General features: G+C 41.8%; 1 protein-coding gene across 1 annotated transcript in view; it reads left to right on the top strand.

The window, feature by feature from the left end:
• Nucleotides 1–11,157: 11,157 nt before the first annotated feature.
• Nucleotides 11,158–24,234, top strand: part of LOC120063283 (coronin-1C-A-like) — a 57,856-nt gene continuing 44,779 nt past the window's right edge. Inside the window, exon 1 of the mRNA XM_039013564.1 lies at nt 11,158–11,275. The gene's annotated coding sequence lies outside the window, so the exon portion shown is untranslated. The remainder of the gene's footprint in view (nt 11,276–24,234) is intronic.

Below are 24,234 nucleotides of genomic sequence, written 5' to 3'. Positions count from 1 at the left end.
CTCTGTAACTGTTTTACAGTCCCCATTGGCCTCATGGTGAAATCCCTGAGCGGTTTCCTTTCTCTCCTGCAACTGAGTTAGTAAGGACGCCTGTATCTTTGTAGTGACTGGGTGTATTCATACACCATCCAAAGTGTAATTAGTAATTTCACCGTGCTCAAAGGGATTTTCAATGTCTGCTTTTTTGTATTATTTACCCATCTACCAATAGGTGCCCTTCTTTGTGAGGCAATGGAAAACCTCCCTGGTCTCTGTGGTTCAAATTACAGTATGTTTGAAATTCATGGGGAATGTGTGGGGTACAGAGATGAGGTAGTCATTCAAAAATCATGTTAAACACTATTATTGCACACAGATTGAGTCCATGCATCTTATTATGTGGCTTGTTAAGCACATTTTTACTCCTGAATTTTTTTAGGCTTGCCATAAAGAGGTTGAATACTTACTGTATTGACTCATTTCAACTTTACATTTTTTATCAATAATTTTAAAACGAATCTAAATTCCACTTTGACATTATGGGGTATTGTGTGTAGGCTAGTGACTCAAAATTTTAAAAGTTTAATCCATTTTAAATTCCGGATGTAACAAAACATTTTTTGGAAAAGGTCAAGGGGTGTGAATACTTTCTGAAGGCACTGTAATAATCAGAGTTAGCCTTTCTGATTTGTCTTACACTATGATTCCTCAGTTGCTTAAAAGCTTGCTAGTCTGGGCCAATGCCTGTGTTCCTGGCCTTCCTGGCCAAGCATCATCATCTCTTTTATGAATGACTTCTGATAATTCCGGAGGGTAACAGGCATTCGATCTACCTTTAACCCTTCATTTATTTAAGGGAGCATGATTATCCACAATAGTATGGAAGACATCTGCAAAAAGGCTGAAAGCTATATCAGGTTCAGGGATAGCTGAAATACAATCAATGTCACTAAAATAAATATTGTGCTAAAAAGCCTGTTCAGTGAAGTTTTTCAAGTTCCTCTTTGTGATGACACAAGGCTTAGTTTGGACACACCTACTCATTCAAGGGTTTTTCTTTATTTGTACTATTTTCTACATTGTAGAATAATAGTGAAGACATCAAACCTATGAAATAACACATATGGAATCATGTAGTAACCAAAAAAGTGTTAAACAAATCAAAATATATCTTATAGTTGAGTTTCTTCAAAGTAGCCACCCTTTGCCTTGATGACAGCTTTGCACACTCTTGGAATTCTCTCAACCATCTCCCAACATGTATCAAATCAAATGTAACACTTTTTTTTTGGTCACCACATGATTCAATATGTGTTATTTCATAGTTTTGATGTATTCACTATTATTCTACAATGTATAAAATAGCAAAAATAAAGAAAATCCCTTGAATGAGTAGGTGTGTCCAAACTTTTGACTGGCACTGTATATTCACTGTTGTTATTGAAGTCATTCCAAAGAGTAGCTTTAACAGAGCAAATGAAGTGTAACCATACGTTATAAGTCATATATCATCAATGATACTATTTAGGCCTACAGTATATAGAGAGAAATAGTAGTGGCGTCTTTTTGTAGGCACTAACTCTGCCATGGCTCGTTGGACAAAGCCTATTTATTTATATTTTATTTATTTATTTAACCTTTATTTAACTAGGCAAGTCAGTTAAGAACAAATTCTTATTTACAGTGATGGCCTACCAAAAGGCAAAATACCTCCTGCAGGGATGGGGGCTGGGATTAAAATAAAGAATAAAAAAATAAATAACATAAATATAGGACAAAACACACATCCCGACAAGAGAGACAACGCAACACTACATAAAGAGATACCCAAGACAACAACATAGCAAGGCAGCAGCACATGACAACACAGGAAAATGAATGGTGTTTTTGGATAAACGCCGAAAAAAAGGTATGTGGTAAACACAGGTTTAGGACATCTTATGTTTTTTTTCTATGAGATAATCTTCATCAGCTAGCGTCACTTTTTGTCACTTTTTGTGAATTTGGAAGAATTTGTTATAATAAAAAAAGTACAATGGCTTAATAATTCCTAAAGGTTATGTTAACGGAATACTATTATCCCATAAAACAAAACTTGTAATGTATCCTAAGCCTGTGTTAACCTCAGACCTTATTTTCTGCGTTTATTCCAAAACCCATTTCTTTCCCCATTCATTTTTCCCATAGGGATGGCTGAACGAACCACAGGTAACTCATTTTGGGGTTTTAGGACGAAAAGCTGGCGAGGTCTATAGCATTTGCAAAATTATCAACAGCTATTGTTTCAATTCAACACATGGTTGAACTAAAAATAGACAATACATATAGGCCTAGGGTTTCAAGCTTTAGTTGATTTCAAATGTATTCTTTAAGTTAATCCTTAATATGTCAGATTCACATCTCCATCTCAACCAAAAATCTAAGTTAAAAAATAGGGCTAAATCCAATCAAATTTTATTTAAAGTTCATTTAATGTTTGATTTATATTAGATTTAGTACTATTCTTTCATTGACCTTGAAATGGAGACGTGAATCCAACATATCAATTATACATTTCTAGACAAACTGGATATTGAATTGTGTTTGGTTGTCATCACAACCAAATATCAACATTTGAAGGAAATCTTTTGGTTGTTACATTGACCAGTTTTAATTCCATTTTAACCAAAAATTCCAGTTTGTCTACAAATTAATAATTGAGATGTTGGATTCACGTCTCCATCTTAACCAAGATAACACATTTAGATGAGGACTAAACCAAAAATCTTAATTTGTTTTTTCATTGGAATTTGGTTGTGCTTTTAGATGGTTGAAGCATAATGATAACACATTGGGAATTCAACAAAATTCTGGCTGTCTTTTTGAGTGGGTGAATAATGGTTGAAATCTCATTGATCAATGTCTCAACCAAATATTACCCACATTTCCACATGCCCAGTGGGTCCTCACTGTCTGCTGAGCCAGACCTCTCATGCTGTTTCCTAGGAGACTAGAAATTCTGCTCTGCAAAAAAATCGCAGCTTGAGTTCACAATCAAAGCCTACTCTGTGAAAATGACTTGTGCACTCTGAGAAGATCTGTCAAAAGGAAAGGGGGATACCTAGTCAGTTGTACAGCTGAATGCATTCAACTGAAATGTGTCTTCCGCATTTAATCAGAGAGGTGTGGGGGGCTGCCATAATCAACATCCACGTCTTCCGCGCCTGGGGAACAGTGGTTTAACTGCCTTGCTCAGGGGCAGAACGACAGATTTTTACCTTGTCAGCTCGGGGATTCGATCCAGCAACCTTTCGGTTACTGGCCCAATGCTCTAACAATCTGAGCCTGCTGTGTATGCCTATGTTTTGTTCCAACTTATCCCTTATTCATTCTGGATGTACTGTACCTGACCATGATGAGGGGATATCAGACCTTGTCTAGTAATGAACAGCTCCAAATGTAAGGAATTGAGTGGAAAGTTGCTCTAGAACTCAACATAAACACATCTTGAATGAGTTGATGAGGAGTAAGGCTTTTCATGGTGGATTTGTGGATTTATAGCGTTTACAGGTCACTGTGCTGTGTATCTCACCACAGTATGGAAATGAGAAACTGGGAGCTTGGCCTTAATTGATAAACCTTGACGAGACACTTATTGTATTAGGCAAATGGGGTCTGACATCACAAGGCTGGAATATACGCCTCCCATTGCTAGTGCAGTTGAGGGAGGACTCTACATAACCAACCAACCAACTAACAAAGAGTGCTCTGTCAGTCCTGGGTGAGCATTCAGCTGGGAGACATAACTGATCAGTCAGTGTCCGTCGCGGTTTTACACAAACACAGGACAGATCAAAACTATATCCATCACTATAGTAACTGTAACTAGCCAGGCCTAACCCTGGCTGCCTCTCCAGTCAGCTTACCAGAGTGCTGAGAATGTGTAGCCTACTGTATGCTGCCTTCATTCAGGATGCTACTGTAAGACTGGAATAACTTTTTTGCTTGTGCTTCCTGGCTTGTTGTTGTTGGTTTGAGTTGGGGCAGCAGAGCACAAGGCGATCAAGTGATCTGCCTTGGGCGTTACGGCAGAAGGGTGCAGGACAATGGTGTAGTTGTAGCCAGGGATGAGCTGCCTCGAGGCAGGGGGTCCTCCTCGGTGAGCATGGCGCTGATGGGGCCTGCAGGACTCTCAGGAGTCTGAGCTGAGGGTGATTTTAGGGTGAGCCTTTGTAGTAGTCAGTTTTCACATGACTGGTGTGTGATGGAAAGGAAAGTTTTCTCCTACAGGAGTTATTTCATACAGTCTACCAGAGAGTTCAGCATAGCTGTGACTGCACCGTGAGCTTGATGTACCAATGCTGTAGAAACCTAAGTTTGGAACCTCACCTGTTTCTCTCTCTCTAGAGGAAAAATAATGGTAGGCTACACTTTTTATCTTCATTTCAGCTACACTACTCAAACAATGGACTCAGGGTTGAGTGATATATCATGTATATACCATGTAATGTAAACGTATTGTAACACTTTGATACATATTGTTCTGTCAATTCTCACATTTTCATTCCAAATTGCATGCAAACACACACACACACGCACAGATTTCAACATGTTTTCAACTTGTTTGTATTTCTACACAGTGACCGGCTGTTAGATAACATGTTCTCACCCAGTCTTGTCTCTGTCTGTCTGGTAAATGTTCAGAGCAGCCATATGATAAGGAAGCAGCAGCCACTGCTTTAATAGACGGGGAAAGTATAGGGGCACTGACAGGAAACACACTCTTGTTCCAGACCTCTTTCCATTGTGCTTCATCATTCTCTCTGATGACCACTGCAGTTCAGTGTGAAAAAATTAGCTCTGTAACTTTGAGGACCAACTGATACACTCAGCAGCAACACGAGCGAAAGCTAAGATCGCTTGCGAAGCGATGCGATGATTGGGGCGACAGGTAGCCTAGCGGTTAAGAGCGCCAAACGGTCACTGGTTAACCCCTAACAACAACTGCTCCCCTGGTGTCGATGACGTGGATGTCAATTAAGACAGCCCCCCGCACCTCTCTGATTCAGAGGGGTTGGGTTAAATGCAGAAGACACATTTCAGTTGAATGCATTCAGTTGTACAACTGACTAGGCAACTGAAGCAACTAAAACCATAGACAGACAAACACCAGATCCAGGATTGCTAGTGCCCCTACAACAGCCTCCTAAATAACAATGGATAAAATACTAAAATAATGAAGGAAAAAGCTAAATGTCCAATATAACCAGTAGATTTACTGGATGAAAATCCTGCTTTCAGAAATTAAATATATAGTATTGGACAGAGTCAACATCTCAGGGAGTAATCTCTTAATATTTCCTGCATAGGAATTCATTTTGAGTAGGTCAATCAATTACTATTATTGAGAACAAATATCTGGTGATAAATTGAGTTTACTCCAAACAAAAATAACTCACCCATCCAATGTCCTCTCAATCCAAACGATGGGAAATACATTTTGTTACCTAAAGATGGACAAAGAAATCTCCAGAAATGTAATTTAAAACCTCATAAACTCCAAAAGAGTGAGAAAGAGATTATTATCAGTGTAGTTGAAGTCTAGAGAGTTTAAATCGTCTACAGTTGAAGTCAGTAGTTTACATACACTTAGGTTGAAGTCATTAAAACTAGTTTTTCAACCACTCCACAAATTTCTTGTTTAACAAACTATAGTTTTGGCAAGTCGGTTAGGCTTCAGAAGCTTCTGATAGGCTAATTGACATCATTTGAGTCAATTGGAGGTGTACCTGTGGATGTATTTCAAGGCCTACCTTCAAACTCAGTGCCTCTTTGCTTGACATCATGGGGAAATCAGCCAAGACTTCAGAAAAAAATTATAGACCTCCACAAGTCTGGTTCATCCTTGGGAGCAATTTCCAAATGCCTGACGGTACCACGTTCATCTGTACAAACAACAGTACCCAAGTATAAACACCATGGGACCACGCAACCGTCATACCGCTCAGGAAGGAGACGTGTTCTGTCTCTTAGAGATGAACGTACTTTGGTGTGAAAAGTGCAAATCAATCCCAGAACAACAGCAAAGGACCTTGTCAGGAAGTTTAAGCTTGGTCGCAAATGGGTCTTCCAAATGGACAATGACCCCAAGCATACTTCCAAAGTTGTGGAAAAATGGCTTAAGGACAACAAAGTCAAGGAATTGGAGTGGCCATCACATAGCCCTGACCTCAATCCTATAGAAAATGTGTGGGCAGAACTGAAAAAGCGTGTGCGAGCAAGGAGGCCTGCAAACCTGACTCAGTTACACAAGCTCTGTCAGGAGGAATGGGCCAAAATTCACCCAACTTATTGTGTGAAGCTTGTGGAAGGCTCCCCGAAACGTTTGATCCAAGTTAAGCAATTTAAAGGCAATGCTACCAAATACTAATTGAGTGTATGTAAACTTCTGACCCACTGGGAATGTGATGAAAGAAATAAAAGCTGAAATAAATCATTTTTTCTACTATTATTTTGACATTTCACATTCTTAAAATAAAGTGGTGATCCTAACTGACCTAAGACAGGGAATTTTTACTAGGATTAAATGTCAGTAATTGTGAAAAACTGAGTTTAAATGTATTTGGCTAAGGTGTATGTAAACTTCCGACTTCAACTGTATGTGCCTCTGCTTCATCTGCTGTGGAGTCAGGCTTCACTCTGACCATCTCAAATACTAGAATCAAAGGACCATGTCTGTCACCCACTTACTATTAAATGTGTTAATTTGGGATGATTTATCCTATCCCTTTTTATTAGCGTAATTTCCTTCACTAATGTCATACCTCTACTTTTACATACATCAGAAATTGTCATGCCTGGCTAAGGTCCTACAAGCTGACATGATCATCCTCAGAAGGAGAAATCTTGTGACACCAATGTATTTTTCTTAAGTTGACCCTATAAGGGTTGACATTGCAAAAGCATGAACAATCAATGGGGTTTAGAGCGGTTGTGGTCATAAGATGCTTAGCCAGACCAGACCATGTACATGGCTCCTGTTTTGTGTGCCATAACGGACTAGTGGTATATAATGTATCCACTGTGTCTACACATTATCAGATGTGTGCTATTTCACAGTAAATGAACCTGGCTCTGTTCCTGATATCTGATTACATTGCTCCTTTTCCTGTCTCTACTTCTCATGTTTCCAGCTCATATTTCTATCTCTGCCAGTTCTCAGTGGGACAGGTATAATCATACACCCTGCTATGAAAGAAAATAAGGAGATGGATGGAGAGAGAGAGTGGATGTGGGAGAGCAGAGCACAGGGTCTACGGTTAAATAAATGCTGCTGGACTGGCATGCCAAAGCTATGGCATTATTGTAGACTGCTACTTCAGAGTGAGGAGGGTAACAGCTTGTCTCTCTCCACAGACTAGCATTGGGCCGAATCAAGACAAAGTGGATGGGGATGAACATGCCAGCAGTGGAGGAGCGGAGGAGAGGGGGCCCTGCCCCGACCTAGGGGAAGCAGGCAGGGATACAGGTGGTGCCATGGAGGGAGGAAGCCCCTGTGAGGAGGCCGGTAACGCCGGGGAGGACCCAGGGATAGCTGATGCTAAAAGTCTGAATGAAGGTCCAGGCATGGAGCCAACAACACCTTCGGCAGAGAAAAACCATAGCACTCAGAATGGGGTGAGTCCTTCCAGGGAGGGGGAGGTGAGAGAGGGAGGGGCTGGAGGAGAGGAGGGAAGAGAGGACGGAGGCAGGACTGCTCCACTGACTCAACAGGATCAGTACAATAGCCATAGCCCAGAGAGTAACACACAGTGTGAGGAGAAGGCCAGAACACCCAGACAATCCACCCAAAACGTGAAAGAGAAGAAGAAGAAGGAGGGTAAAACTGCCAAGATGGACCATCGAGATGAGAGAACAGCTCCACACCAGAAAAACCAGGAAGGAAATTGCTGTTCTGCTTCAGAGGGAGTTACTGGTGAGATGTATAATCCAGCTGTGGAGAAAACTGATGGCACTGTTTCAATGGGTGAGAGCACCATGGAATACAAGAAGGAAGGTTCTGTGAAAGTCGGCAAGGGTGGGACTAATACGGAAACTACTGATGACGTCATTCAAGAGGGAGGAAGAAAGACGTTGCCTGTTCAGAAAGACCAGGAAATGAAAATGAAAAATGAACCCTCAAAGGCAGTTGAGGATGGAGACACCAAGTGCATTGATGGAGCTGTAGGCCATTTGAGAGAGCTGAAAGACCCCTACAAGGCTGAACTTCAATCACCATTGAAAAAGACAAAAGGGGAAAAGTCTCTGTTAGCCGTGGGTGGTACCTTGAATCATGACCCTCCAACAGTTGGACAGGAGATGAAAACACATGGAGATGAAAACAAGGGTGACATTGAGAAAGAAAATAAAGTGTCAGAGGCAGCAAGGTGTGACATTAAGCGTGACCTGAATGATAATCACAAACAAAGTGAGCTGGAAGGGGCAGGATCCCCTACAACTGACCCTCCCACTCAAAGGGACAAAGAAGCCTTACCCATGGGGCATACAGAGGAGCCCAGCTCCATTTTGGAGAAGCTTCTGAAAATAAACAAAAATGAGCCGTCTCCAGATCTCTCCAAAGTTAAAAAGGTGGTCTCTGTGTCAAGGGACCAGTCTGATGACCATGACCAGCTGCAACCTGAGACAAAGCTTCATCCAGTGGCTGTGGAGATAGGGGCTGTGCCAACACCAAAACCTGCAGTGAAGGAAACAACACCAAAACGTGCTGCCAAGGAAACAACACCAAAACCTGCTGCCAAGGAAACAACACCAAAACGTGCTGCCAAGGAAACAACACCAAAACCTGCTGCCAAGGAAACAACACCAAAACGTGCTGCCAAGGAAACAACACCAAAACGTGCTGCCAAGGAAACAACACCAAAACGTGCTGCCAAGGAAACAACACCAAAACCTGCTGCCAAGGAAACAACACCAAAACCTGCTGCCAAGGAAACAACACCAAAACGTGCTGCCAAGGAAACAACACCAAAACCTGCTGCCAAGGAAACAACACCAAAACCTGCTGCCAAGGAAACAACACCAAAACCTGCTGCCAAGAAAACAACATCAAAGCCATCCGCTGATATTGCAAAGACAGCTCCATCAGATCAAAATAACCCTGGATTACAATGCCATATTGAGGAGGAAACCATAATGTCACCATCCTCTGTATATACAACAGAGAGACCCCCTGGAGCAGAAGCTAACACTAAGCTCTGCCATGAGGAGATTCATCCACAAAGCCTGACAAAAAGTGACCAGGCAGGGAAAACTGCTCACGACTCTACAGATATCATCTGTCCACCAGCTCCACCTCTGGAGACTAGATCTGTCACTGATAGAGAAGCGGGAATTTCCTCACTGATGGATAAGGCTGACTGTAAGGCTTCAGAGCAGGACTCTGCAACAACAGCTGCCTCGCCCCAAAATGAGGGGAAGACGATGAAAAATACTCCCCCAGCTGAGACCCCATCACCAGAGACTTCACAGACAAGTCTGCCTGTTAAAGGCAGGCCCTCCACTAGGAGTGAGGTCATCACAGAAAAACCTGCCTCTTCCTCAGTGTCTGATGAGGTCATCATTGAGTCTACTGAGTCTGAATTCTGCAATAAAGAAGATGATCAAACCACAGAGCCCCTGCCTTTGCACAACATAGATGAATCACCAAGCACTATCACTGTCACTGAGATTCCTCCACCAACACCCAGGCTATGCACCTCAGAGGCCTTGCTTGCTGAGTCTATGGAGGAGGCTAAGACAATGAAGGACCCTCCTCAAATAACACACATCCCAGTTGTAGTGATAGAGAGTATGGATAATCAGAACAAAGATGAGAAGCTTCAGTCTCAAGATGTGACTTTAAAAACAGAGCTTGTGTCAGAGCAAGTCACAGAGAGCACCACTGCAGTCCACTCTGATGAAAAGTCTACCCAGGACAAGGACCACACTGTCTCAGAGAGTGGCAAACACCAGGATACTCCTAAATCAAGGCCTGTCTCTGAACTCTTAAAGGAGAACATTCTACTACAAGAAAAGCTGAAGCATCCGGATATGACAAAGCCATTGGAAGCAAAACCTGATGGAGTTTCAGAGCAACCCCAGTCTGTGAATGTGGCTCAAATGTTGGCGGCTTTTGACACCCCCAAGAAATCCCCAGAGAAGACACTGGAGAGGAAACCATCTGTGAGAAAAGGTAGGAGCTTTACAAGTTTTCATCTGAATTGTGCATTATGTGACATAGCCTACTGTAAGTGGGGATGAATGAAAGAATACAGGGCAGCATGTGCATGAATCAGAAACTTGTATATTTGAATAATTTGTATGCTGAAAGTATTTGGTAATCACAGGCTTTTCTGATCCATAGGTCCAAAACATTGTTTTTCATTTAGTTATATGATTTATCCCAATCTCCTCCAAATCTACCTTCTCGTGGGCCTACGCAACAAGGCCCAGGGAAACATTTGGTGGCTGATAGGACGGATACAGCCGCTATTTATGTGGATTTGTAAAATGATGCCATCTTGTGGCAAGCAGAATAAACAAATTCCTGAGGTAGATTTTGTTCTCAATTCATGTTCTATTTAATCTATGAGCTAAAATACCTCTAAACAACATTTGTCATCAGCTTTAGAGGAGCCTGTTAAAGCAACACACTACAGTACACTGCCCTCTTGCCCTTTTACTGAGTCTGGGTGACATTTGCATAGGTACAGTCAGAATAGATTTTCAGCCTACTTCTACTGGCCCTGGGACATTACTTTTTATAAGGGACAGTGCACCAACCCCTCCCATGCCTTCAAGTTGTACACATCTGTCATTAAAAGAAAGAGAGGGGGATTATGTCAATGCTTATTGCTCAAGTGTCAGATTTTCAAGGCGTTCATATTTATCACATTGTAACAATATACAGTAGATGTGTTATTATGTAGAAAAAAACAATTGGGTTTCCTTTTTATGTTATTCAATTATAACACACTCTTTATCACATTAACAATTACATATTGGAGGCATGTGTCTTGCTTCCTGACACAGCTCTAACGGGGATTGTGATTGGTGGCCTTGGCTGCTGCTCATCTTTTCCAAACATGCCTGGCCAAGCCATAACTGAGGCAGGGAATGGAGATAGGAGAGGGCGTTGCGTCCGGTGCAGCAGTGACAGAGAGAAAGAGAGCACAAGCGAGTTGTCAGCGGCATTAGCGGTGGATTCAATTGGGTAGACGTCGACAGTCCTATTTTAGATAATTCAGCAGTCAGGGATATTTGTACTTTGATCTGGAAGGTAAGTCTTTTTGCTTTATCTTTAATAATGTTGTACACACAGTTCCAACTTGGTTATTGTATTAATCTGTGCGGTATGTGCTTTAGTTAGCGAGGCACCACTTAATTGAATTCAGTGAGGAAAGCTACAGCTAATTGGGATTGACACATTTTCAACGCCAATGAGTTAGTTACCTAGCTAAATTAGGTAGCTAACTAGCTACATTGTTTTGCTTTTAGTACTTATGATAGACATTAACTGACTAACTTAGCTATCCACCATGTGGAATGAATGACCAGTCTTGCAGCCAGTTGTGGCAGGGTATTATTCCACGACAATGTAATCGTTTCTGATGAACCGAACTAACTTGTGGTTCCAGTTAAAACGAGGATGGGGTGATGTAATTTAGCCTCAGACTGAACAAAACTATAATATTAAGGAAGTAGAGTTAGCTAGTTAACTGGAAAGTATTGATTCAGACAGCTGAGCTTCATTCAGCTTTACAATGGTAGCTGGGTGTTGCTGATGAGTGCAGGTTTGCAACAATTTTTAGCACAATCAAATTAGTTGTGTCCACAGATATAACCTCATTTGCAAAAAGGAATTTATAATTAATGTAGGAATGACTCAATTCCCAGACAAAAGCACATTGTCACCACAGCACAGCTGCGCTCCTACTGGCACAGGTATGTTTCGAGGATCGATTGGATAAAATTAATTGTATACAAACATTTTAGTCTGACCATAAAGACGTTATGCGTCCCTCTTTGTATCTGACATCGCCCATAAACATTAAGCAATGGCTTTGCTCTAACCGAGGTGATGGGTCACCGTGAATGGCCCTGCATAATGCCAACCTACTTATATCTGTTACTGTGATTGAACAGCCATAGCTTTGATCAGCCTTTGACTTTTCAGGCTGTAAAAAAATTAGCATTTTGATCTATGACATTGATTTTACTTGAGGGATTTTGGTTTTCAGACCAGAAGGATTTGCTTATTATTAGCCTCGATTCCCCCCTCAGAACTATTTGCAAAGAAGTGTGTTTGCGTAAGCAGCTTGGGAGTTCCCTTCCATTGGAGAATGAGTGAGTCATTGTGGGTGCAGGACTGGCCATAGCTAGCTGTCAGTCTGACCTGAGGGGCACATGTTAACACCATGGTCATGTTTGGTCTGGATGTCAGGTCACATCAACCTCTGGCTGGCAGGTTGGCTGGCCACTCAGACCACTGTTAACTCTGAAGTTACCCCTCACCTCCCATGGCTTGGCTGGGAGAGGAAGTGGGTCAGAATACAGAGGGAAATTAAGAGTGAGATGCACCGAAGTGTTAGGCTACAGAGGATGCAGGGAGTGGGGGTTGGCCAATAAGTCCTCGAACACCCCCCCTCCAGCCACGTTTGTATAAATGAATTCCAAGATGAAGGTCCTTAAGAAATTTGGGAGAACACAACAAGAACATGCACATTTTCAGGTAGCATTTCTGCCTGATGGTAACTGATTGCATCCCTCGGTTCACATTCTTGAGTTTGTGTCAGGTCCTGTCTGTGCAAGGTGGTGCTATCCGAGGCCACATCACCAAGGTGAAGGTTTTACGTCTTCTGAGACTCCTCCTCTACAGGGAAATAAAATTCTGCAACTTTAAATAGGATTTTCATAACGATTTGGAGTAGGCCTACACAAGCAATGTTTATTCAACCAATTATTTTCTGCCCTGTGGAGGTATCAAGAAACCATCACACAAAGCTGCACATGTGCTCTGAGTTCTTGCATCACACCCAGTTCTTGCTGGTATTATTACACCCAACACCATTAGTCTCTGTTTGATTAGGGCTAGTAGGCACAAGTACCTTTGGTGCTGTAAACATGACCCATCATGGAAAGGTGTTCATGTCTTGCCAACAGTATCCACCTCTCCTCATTTTTGGGAAGCCAAGTGTAATGGTATTTTGGCCAGCCGCATTTCCTTTGCCCAGTTCTGTGTGTGTGTGCTCCCAAACCTGCTCTGAAGTTCCAGCAGTTACAAACATCGTGATTTCTTCCTGTCATTTTCCCCCTCCCATGGCTCATCTGGTGAAATGGGCCATGGCTGGCTGGATGACGGCTCAGCTTGAGAGGAGGACTTGACTGACCATGTCAGAACCAGGGTGAGATTGTTTGTGACAGACAGGACTGCACAGGCCTAGTTGAGGTTTGAGACCAAGATGTCATGTGATGTGTGTTTGTCTGTCTGTAGATGTGACTCATTTGGGAAATGGCCAGGAGCATGCACTGATCTGATGAGCACACCATTCAGCATGATTTATGTGGCAGTGGATCCATCTGGTCAAAACTGGTTCTTTCATCACAACTATTGCCCACACTTTTTGTTTTGACTTTCTCATTTAGTGGATTTTATTGTCTTGGTGGATGTAAAACAACAGAACCTCTCACCTTAAACTCCTGTGCTGTGTGGCCTAGGTTGTCTGCCTAAAGCCTGTCTTCCTTTGTCCTCCTTTGAAACAGTTGACATTTTATTCTTCTAGTTTAGGCTAGTCCCTGGTAAGGTTCTGTACCAGATCCTGACCTTCCAGAACAAGGTGAAATAGTGAATGCTGCTGTACCTCATTTGACATTTAATGTGCCGTTTGAACGTAGTTGAAATGTCTCGTTCGTCCGAGCATAGATGGATACCGTGCCTTAGGAGAGTTTTCAGACTACTTGACTTTTTCCTCATTTAGGTTACGTTACAGCCTTATTCTAAAATTGATCAAATAACAAAAAATCCTCAGCGATCTACACACAATCCCCAAATAATGACAGAGAAAACAGGTTGAATGGGAGAAACTCCCCAAATACAGGTGTGCCAAGCTTGTAGCGTCATACCCAAGAAGACTCGATGCTGTAATCGCTGCTAAAGGTGCTTCAAAGTACTGAGTAAAGGGTCTGAATACTTAGGTAAATGTGATATTTCAGTGTTTTTAAGAAATGTGCAAAAAAAAAACGTTTTTGCTTTGTCATTATGGGGTATTGTGTGTAGATTGACGAGGGGAGAAAACAACTTAATCCATTTTAGAATAAGGCTGTAACATAACAAAATGTGGAAAAAGTTGAGGTGTCTGAATACTTTCCGAATGCCCTAGATGGGGAAATAAGTGGATCAGTTCCAGTGGATTGTCTTGTTGCACTGGCTCTGTCTGTATTTTGCAGGATACAGTCTTTTTGGCCCTTGAGCGCATAGTCCCAAGTTTGTAAAACAATACAACATTCCATTGAACTGTGCTGCTGACATTGTACCCTCGTGGTATTTTACAAAGAGCAGAGCACAGACCACATGGTCACCCAGGAACGGAGAATGGTGAAAAAACAGCACCTGGAATGTAGCTGGAATTTGATTACAATGGTACACTGTGGATTTGGTTACGGGAAGAGGATTTAGGTGGCGTCTCTCTATGCGTTCTGAGTGACAAAAGGCCAAGTCTGCCAGAGCATTGAGGCGACAGTACAGAAAGAAAAGCCTTGGGACAACATAATGCCAGACACTGTGGGGTGGGGGTGGGGGGGGGCTCCACTCCACTCCACTCCAGAGTGGTCATTTGTGTTGATGGGCTATGTGGTTAATCAGTGCCAAGTTATGTAGGGCTACTTCATGTGCACACACCGACTAGGGTTGAATATTTTACAAATGTCCATCCTGAGAATAAATCACTTTTCTCCTAAGCAACCCGGTATTTCCCTCCCAAAACAAAAGTGTCATTATAAAGCATATAAATGTCTCGCTTTGATCAGCATGGAAATTCAAACTGATGCTACCTGAGCCTGAAGACATTCACTAAACTAGAGATCTGTTTTTTTGCATGAGCTGCGTCTCAATAGCCAATATCGCCCTTCTGCATCTGCGATGGAAGGTGGCAGAGCTAGAACGGTGCATGTCAGACCATGAGACATCCTGAAAATCGGTCTTCTCACAAAAACAATTGTGTAGCGACCGAACAGTTTGGCCTATTAAAAATAGTATGACCACTGCAATGAAAAATGACTCACGAACACGATGGTGTTCTGTTTTGGATCTAGGATGCTCACAAGACTCGTCTGAAGTTGGTACAGCCTCTTCTGTCTACAGTGTCCGAACGGTTGGGGCTACACACTAATATCTGTGGAAAGCTGAGACTCATGAACACGATGGTATTCTACGTGGTGGCAGAGCATCTCAAACTCTGTCCTGCCCCCCCCCCCCCCTGGGTGCACATTTTGTTTTTTGCCCTATCACTACACGGCTGATTTAAAATAATAAAAGCTTGATGATGAGTTGGTTATTTGAATCAGCTGTGTAGTGCTAGGACAAAAACCAAAACGTATACCAGGGGGGGTTTGGGAAACCATGCTCTAGGACGCCCACAAGCCTCAAGACTTGTCTGAAGGTCCATGGTACTGGTTTTAAAGAATTATGGAAGTGTATATATGGAGATAGTTTAGTGCCTAAACTAAGGCGGATAATGAAATGTAGAAAAAAAAAAAGGGTTCCTGATCTTTTATCTTTCCGATATAGAACAGACACTTCAGAACAAACTTCCTTTTTGATATTTTTGGGGGACTGTTGTTCCATGTAGGGAATCTGTTATTCTATTATACTTTTTTAATACCTTAATTAAGGTTTCTTAAAATTAAATCAAATAGTTAAATGATCGTTGGTATGACCTTCTTTAAACAATTACATATAGCTTTGAAGAACCCCCTGGCTTATACTGTTTATTGCCAAAAATAAGGTGTTAAATGCATGTGAAATGAAACTATAAGAATTACATGTTTTCCTATCTTGTACAGTATTTCTCAGATATAGTACAGACACTTCAGAGAACTTATTTTAGATGTCTTTTTTCGGGGGGGGGGAATCCCCCGAAAAAAGACATCTAAAATAAGTTCTCTGAAGTGTCTGTTCCATGCAGGGAATCTGTTATTCAAGGTGTTTGTATGGGCTAATAGCATATTCTTAAAAATAAAATAACGTCAAGGGATATTAAAAAATCCAATAGGTAAATAATCCTTGGTATTACTTTTTCTTAAAACAATTCCATATAGTTTAGTAGATTTCCTAATTCTCTTTCCTTGGCTGACTTTACCCCTCCCCTTCTCCACATAGTGTGTTGGTTGTTACCGCAGCCACAAAGTCATAAACCCTGCTTATTTCTACATTTTATCTTAAAATCAGTTTTTAAAACTAACCTTAACCACACTACTAATATTATGTCTAATCCTAAAACCAAAAAGCAAATTTGTTTTCAGGAATTGTTCAAATATAGCCAATTTTGACTTTGTGGCTGTGATAACTAGTGGAAACCGTGTGTTTTGGGGATTTCCTGGTCATTGAGCTCCCTGCAGTGAGCTATGAATTTCAGTGCTTGATAACATCAGCATCTGTCTGGTTCCCTAGTAACCACTCTGTAGTGAGCGGATGGTTAAAAAAGAAGTCAATTCAATTTGGATTGACATTGTTATTCTTTGCTTTGGTTGACCACCTGCCCATTCTTCATGTACAAGGATTAGCCCCTCCATCCTTTAAAAAATTATTAGTGGCTTTCACAGGGACAGGGGAGGGAGATACACGATGGTGCTTTAAAGCAGAGGAGATGCTGATCTGTCGGTGGGTGGGGGGAATGGAATCAGACAGGATACAGCCCTTCCTCATCATTTTCCTGGCTCTGTCTGTGTACAATTTCCCTTTTACTCAGGATGATTTCAGATTGATCAGTGAACTAACCTTTCCCCCTGAATGACACTGTCTATTTCCTTGTGTGTATTGTTTTGCAGTGATCCTTGTGGTGCATTGTCAGGGCGGGGCAGTATTATAGTGTGGCAGCCTTCTCATTGACAAACCAGTTTTGGCACTGATAGTTGTAGACAGAATTGGATGGCCATGCTGTAGTAGGCCTAATTGTGATGCATGAACATAACCATGTATAGTGTTAGATTGTCTTCAGCTGAAAGGGAAATAAAAGAAGGCATTACGATTTTTTTTTTCACTCTTCCCCTCTCTTTTCACTAACTGCTTCCCAGCCTTATGTCAGAGCATAACAATGTGCCTTGGTTTAAGAAAAGGCAGCAGTCCCTACTCCCCAGCACTCCGCTTTGACTGTTTGGTGGAGAGGAGACCTCTAACCTTCTGTGCTCTCAAGGAAAGTGGGAATGGACTGAATTCTTCTGTTATCACTGATTACTTCACATGCTGTGCTCAGTCTGGCGCTCTCTTTCTGTCTCGTCATTCTCTTCACTGGTTGTGCTATAATGCACTTTGTGCGTCACGGACACAGGACAGGAGGCCTGCAGGGCCAGCTTATAGATAAGTGTTAAGCTCTTTACAGTTAGGGATATACACGGTTATTAGAATATTCAATATTCATTCACGGATGTTAGTAAAATACTCTTGCAATTAATCAAACATATTTTTCTCCCCAATTTCGTGGTATCCAATTGGTGGTTAGTTTTGTCTCACTGCTACAACTTCCGTACGAACTCTGGAGAGGCGAAGGTTGAGAGCCGTGCATCCTCCGAAACACAACCCAACTAAGATTTACATGAATTATTATTTATTAATTATTATATTTACAAATAGGATTTACATGTGAGGCCATGTGATAAACAGAGTAAGGTAGCATAGTAAACAACCAACGATTTCTAGACTAAAAGTGCTGAAAGTAGGAGGAAAAATAGTCTAGTAAACCTATATTCTAATCTGACTTTGGTGCAGGTCATGTTCTTCACATTACCGTCTTGTTAAACACACACTATCAAATAATAAAATCAAAGTTTTATTTGTCACACGGACAGGATACAGAAGGTGTAAAAGGTACAGTGAAATGGTTACCTGCGTATTTTCATAGTAGCTATTTCAAAAATAGAAAGTGTTCAGATAAAAATTGCATACATATTTTAGAATGAGATGATTCTTACCCAGGCACGCTTGTCTAAATTGTGTCATGTGAAATGCTATAAACACACCACAGCAACATCTTGCTAAGTGGATGTGTCACTATTGTCTAGACATGTACACATGTTCATGAAATACAATAGATGATCGTAGTCACCCCCAGACACACCTGGATAACTTGATGGGTCGTGCAATCATCTGGCGAAGTGGAGTGTTTTTGTTTAGACTTGTAGCTAGCTAAACAATGAACCTAATGGGAACTTGGAAAAATGCGAGGTCAAAACATGTCGGTGTTCTTCAGGTCAGAAAGTCGAGGCTCTAGAACAGGCCTGGACAATTCCAGTCCTCAGGGGCCTGATTGGTGTCTCACTTTAACCCCATCCCTAATGTAAACTATTTGAAATTAACTGAAGCTCATCATTAGTTGATTATTGGAGTCAGGTGTGTTAGCTGGGGCTGGGGCAAAAGTGTGACCCCAATCAGGCCCCCGAGAACTGGAGTTGCCCAGGCCTGCTCTAGAAAGAGGCCTGAGATTCCGATTTGGATGATAGTTCAAATGATTTTTTCCCCCCAGTCAGAGCTAGTCCTTTTTTAAAAATGAGTTCCCAGTTGTCTTGAACGTACTGATATCCGATATTTCCCAGTTTTGAGCGCGGCAAAAATCCCAACCCATACGACTAGCAATTCAAACAGATTTTCATAGCTAGCCACCATGCATAAATCTGCAGTTAGCTAAAGCTAAACAACTAGGTTCAATATTAGCTAGCTAGCTAACATTAGGCTATAACTAGCAATGCAAATGGATTTCTTAGATACAAACTGTTACAAAACAGATCAGCCAACTAACGTTAGCTAGCTAACTGTGCTTTAACCTGCAATGAAAGACTTTATGAAAAAATTTGAAACTTAACATTGAAAATGTAGCAAGCTAGACTCTTACCCATATACATGGATGAACGCTTCTCCCTCTGTCACAGATGTCATGGTTGCCCTTAATTTGAAGATGTAATCTGGAGACAGGTGTTTTATACAACAGCTTTCTGTGTTCTCTTTTCAACTCCCTCCGCATGTTTGCAAACAAACGCCAGAATTTTCTCAGTCTCCTTAGCTATCATACTCTGCTTCCAACGGGCATTCCACTGATTTTAAAAACTTGGCCTACTTCTTCCTTGACAACAACACTGTTGATCGCCGTTTCTTCCACACCACTGTCATCAGAAGACTTTACAATGTCTTGTTCAATGAAAGTGATTTTACCTAAATCAGGGATTTCCTCATCTGATTAATTTTCAGTCTGAGAGAGGCAGCATGGCACGATCGTCCTCCATAAAGTGGAGAGCAGTAGCAACACTTTTGCAGTTCTTTAAGATATCTTTAAAAAAAAACTGCGGTAGAAAGGATTATCTACACATACTGAGCAGCGTGTGTTAGACAGAAGCATGCTACATGGCAGACCAATTCAAACCCCTCTCGGCATGTCCAGCCCATCCATTATCTCAGCTAATCATGGTTAGCGGGAGGTTCTTGTCTTTTTCAGTGTCTAAACCAACTAAGCTCTGTTTTAATTATTTGTATTTACAGATGGCTTACTAGTTTGTTATTAAGGCACATGTAAGTTCACATGTTCCAAAAGGCGTTTTTGGCCAACATTTATGTTTTAAATGCCTCTTGTCAAGTAGGGACGTGTGACAGATGCGTAGTTTCCTGAAACGAGAGACATTAACATGATGTAGGTCATGGCTAAATGTGTAGAATGGCAGGAAATTTGCTTAAAACTGAAAAGATTTCTCTCCACCCCATAGCAAAATGGGTAGAATTGCTGGAAATTGTTTTAAATCTGCAATTTTCTTAACTCTGCTCAATGGCAGAATTTGTAGAATTGCATGAAATTTAAAACTGCAGCATTTTCTCTCCCCTGGCAAAATGTGTCATTGTAGGAAATGTAAAGGTTTAGCCCACAAGGTGGGGGGGCCACCAACCAAATCTCGCTTAGGACCCCATGTCAATCTCTCCTGGCTCAAAGTGGAGAGATTTACTAAATCACTACTTGTATTTATGGGAGGTATTGACATATTGAATGCACAAGCTATCTGTTTGAACTACTGGCGCACAGGTTGGACACCCATGCATACGCCACAAGACATGCCATTGTGGTCTCTTCACAGTCCAAGTCCAGACTGGGAAGTGCACAGTACTACGTAGAGCCATGATCTCATGGAACTCTATTCCACATCAAGTAACTGATGCAAGCAGTTCAAATTAGATTTTTTTTTTAAAGATACAGTGTAAGTCAGAAGTTAACATACACCTTAACCAAATACGTTTAAACTCAGTTTTTCACAATTCCTGACATTTAATCCTAGTAAAAATTCCCTGTCTTAGGTCAGTTGGGATCACCACTTTATTTTAAGAATGTGAAATGTCAGAATAATAGTAGTGATTTATTTCAGCTTTTATTTCTTTCATCACATTCCCAGTGGGTCAGAAGTTTACATGCACTCAATTAGTATTTGGTAGCATTGCCTTGAAATTCTTTAACTTGGGTCAAATGTTTCAGGTAGCCTTCCACAAGCTTCCCACAATAAGTTGGGTGAATTTTCACCTATTCCTCCTGACAGAGCTGGTGTAACTGAGTCAGGTTTGCAGGCCTCCTTGCTCGCACACGCCTTTTCAGTTCTGCCCACAAATTTTCTATAGAATTGAGGTCAGGGCTTCGTGATGGCCACTCCAATTCCTTGACTTTGTTGTCCTTAAGCCATTTTTCCACAACTTTGGAAGTATGTTTGGGGTCATTGTCCAGTTGGAAGACCCATTTGCGACCAAGCTTTAACTTCCTGACTGATGTCTTGAGATGTTGCTTCAATATAGCCACATAATTTCCCTTCCTCCTGATGCCATCTATTTTGTGAAGTGCACCAGTCCCTCCTGCAGCAGGGCAACCCCACAACATGATGCTGCCACCCCCGTGCTTCACGGTTGGGATGGCGTTCTTAGGCTTGTAAGCCTCCCCCTTTTTCCTCATTATGGCCAAACAGTTCTATTTTTGTTTCATCAGACCAGAGGACATTTCTCCAAAAAGTACGATCTTTGTCCCCATGTGCAGTTGAAAACCGTATGGCTTTTTTTATGGCGTTTTTTTTAGAGCAGTGGCTTCTTCCTTGCTGAGCGGCCTTTCAGGTTGTCGATATAGGACTCGTTTTACTGTGGATATAGATACTTTTGTACCTGTTTCCTCCAGCATCTTCACAAGGTCGTTTGCTGTTCTGCGATTGATTTGCACTTTTTGCAGCAATGTACGTTCATCTCTAGGAGACAGAACGCGTCTCCTTCCTGAGCGGTATGACGGCTGCGTGGTCCCATGGTGTTTATACTTGCGTACTATTATTTGTACAGATGAACGTGGTACCTTCAGGCATTTGGAAATGGCTCCCAAGGATGAACCAGACTTGTGGAGGTCAACAATTTTTTTCTGAATTCTTGGCTAATTTCTTTTGATTTTCCCATGATGTCAAGCAAAAAGGCACTGAGTTTGAAGGTAGGCCTTGAAATACATCCACAGGTACACCTCCAATTGACTCAGGCTAATTGACATCATTTATCAGAAGCTTCTAAGGCCATGACATTTTCTGGAATTTTCCAAGCTGTTTAAAGGCACAGTGAACTTAGTGTATGTAAACTTCTGACCCACTGGAATTGTGATACAGTGAAATAATCTGTCTGTAAACAATTGTTGGAAAAATTACTTGTCATGCACAAAGTACATGTCCTAACCGACTTGCCAAAACTATAGTTTGTTAACAAGACATTTGTGGAGTGGTTGAGAAACACTTAGGTTGGAGTCATTAACTTGTATGTGAACTTCCCACTTCAACTGTAACTACACTTTATGGAACAGCAAGGACTGTGAAGTAGCGCACAGACATGCATACACACATGATAACATATGCACTATACAAATAAAATTGTTTTTGTCACATACACGTGTTATTGTGGGTGTCGCGAAATGCTAGTGTTTCTAGCTCTAACAGTAATATCTAACAATTTTACAACAATACACACCTAAAGGAATGGAATCAAGAATATCTAAATATTTGGACGAGCAGTGTCAGGCATAGACTAATGTATATTATAGTAGAATAGGATAGAACACGGTATATACATATGAAATGAGTAATGCAAAATATTTAAACATTAAAGTGACTACTGTTCCATTTTATTTAAGTGGCCAGTGATTCCAAGTCTATGTATATAGGGCAGCAGGCTCTAGTGTGCTAGTGATGGCTATTTAATAGTCTGATTGCCTTGAGAGAGAAGTTGTTTTTCAGTCTCTGTCCCAGCTTTGATGCACATTTACTGACCTCGCCTTCTGGATGAAAGTGGGGTGAACAGGCAGTGGCTCTGGTGGTTGTTGTCCTTCATGATCTTTTTGGTCTTCCTGTGACATCGGGTGGTGTAGGTCTCCTAGAGGGCAGGTAGTTTGCCCCCGGTGATGTGTTGTGCAGACAGCACCACCCTCTGCAGAGCTCTGCGATTGTGGGCAGTGCAGTTGCCGTACCAGGCGGTGATGCAGACCGACAGGATGCTCTCAATTGTGCATCTGTAAAAGTTTTGGGTTACAAGCCAAATTTCTTCAGCCTCCTGAGGTTGAAGAGGTGCTGTTGCGCCTTCACCACACTGTGTGGGTGGACCATTTCAGTTTGTCATTGATGTGTACATTGAGGAACTTGAAGCTTTACACCTTCTCCAATACGGTCCCGTAGATAGGGGGATGCTCCCTCTGCCGTTTCCTTAAGTCCACTGTGTCTTCTTGACGTTGGATGAGAGGTTATTTTCCTGGCACCATACTCCCATAGCCCTCACCTCCTCCCTGTAGGCTGTTTTGTCATTGTTGGTAATCAAGCCTACTACTGTTGTGTCTTCTGCAAACTTGGTGATTGAGTTGGGGGCGTGCGTGGCCACGCAGTCATGGGTCAACAGGGAGTACAGGAGGGGGCTGAGCACGCATCCTTGTGGGGCCCGTGTTGAGGATCAGCGAAGTGGTGTTTCCTACCTTCACCGCCTTGGGGCGGCCCGTCAGGAAGTCCAGGACCCAGTTGCACAGGACGGTGTTGCACAGGACGGTGTTAAGACCCAGGTTCTCAAGCTTAATGATGAGTTTGGAGGGTATTATGGTTTTGAATGCTGAGCTATAGTCAATGAACAGCATTCTTACATCTTGAAGCATGTGGTGACAGTAGACTGGGTTAGGGAGAGATTAAATATGTCCGTAAACACTCCAGCCGGCTGGTCTGCACATGCTCTGAGGTCACACTTACACAGGGATTTTGTATTGTAGCTATGTGGTGGAGTAGGGGCTTGGTCATAATGTGTTGTGAAATCTGAATGTATAAAAAAAATGTTTTTTTGTATAACTGCCTTAAATTTGCTGGACCACAGTAAGAGTTGCTCCATAATAAATACAAAAGGGGGCATCCCTTATGGATACACACACAAAGAAATATCAATAGAAAACATGTGAAATGAAATACAGCTAGTTTTTGGTCTTTCCAACTTCAGTCTGAAGTGATTGAGCTAGCTGTGTAGTTGGCTAGTTAGCAAGGTGGGAAGAGCCTCAATAGGAGATCGGTCGCGAGTCGCTTGCCAAACAATTCTGAAAGTACATGCAATTTCCACGTGTTCCATTGCAAATTGTCATACACATCTCGCAAGTAAGCTCCCACAATTTTGTCCCTGTCTGTCTGTGTGGTGCACGTGTTTGTCTATCACTCCGTGTCTAGCCAGTTGATGTGATCAACTTGTGGGTTGACAGAAATACGCTACCCAAAACTTTCTCAAATGTTAACTGCAAAGTAGGCATATCAGGTGGAAGTATGTCACGAGTTACAACATGTTTTGATGTTTACATTTTTTTATAAGTAGGTCTTATGCTTTGCCATAGCAACCTGCATTGTTCTAGAACTGTCAACCAGTGTTTGGGTAGTGGTTTTGCTTTACACTGCAGTCAATACGAATAGAACTAATGACCAGCAAGCGCTTAAAATGGCGTATTATTGCTTAAGTAGAGGATAGGAAAGCCA

Source organism: Salvelinus namaycush, chromosome 18 (assembly GCF_016432855.1).
Source record: "Salvelinus namaycush isolate Seneca chromosome 18, SaNama_1.0, whole genome shotgun sequence".
In the NCBI taxonomy this organism is placed as follows: Eukaryota; Metazoa; Chordata; class Actinopteri; order Salmoniformes; family Salmonidae; genus Salvelinus; species Salvelinus namaycush.
This window is presented reverse-complemented; position numbering and strand designations above follow the sequence as displayed.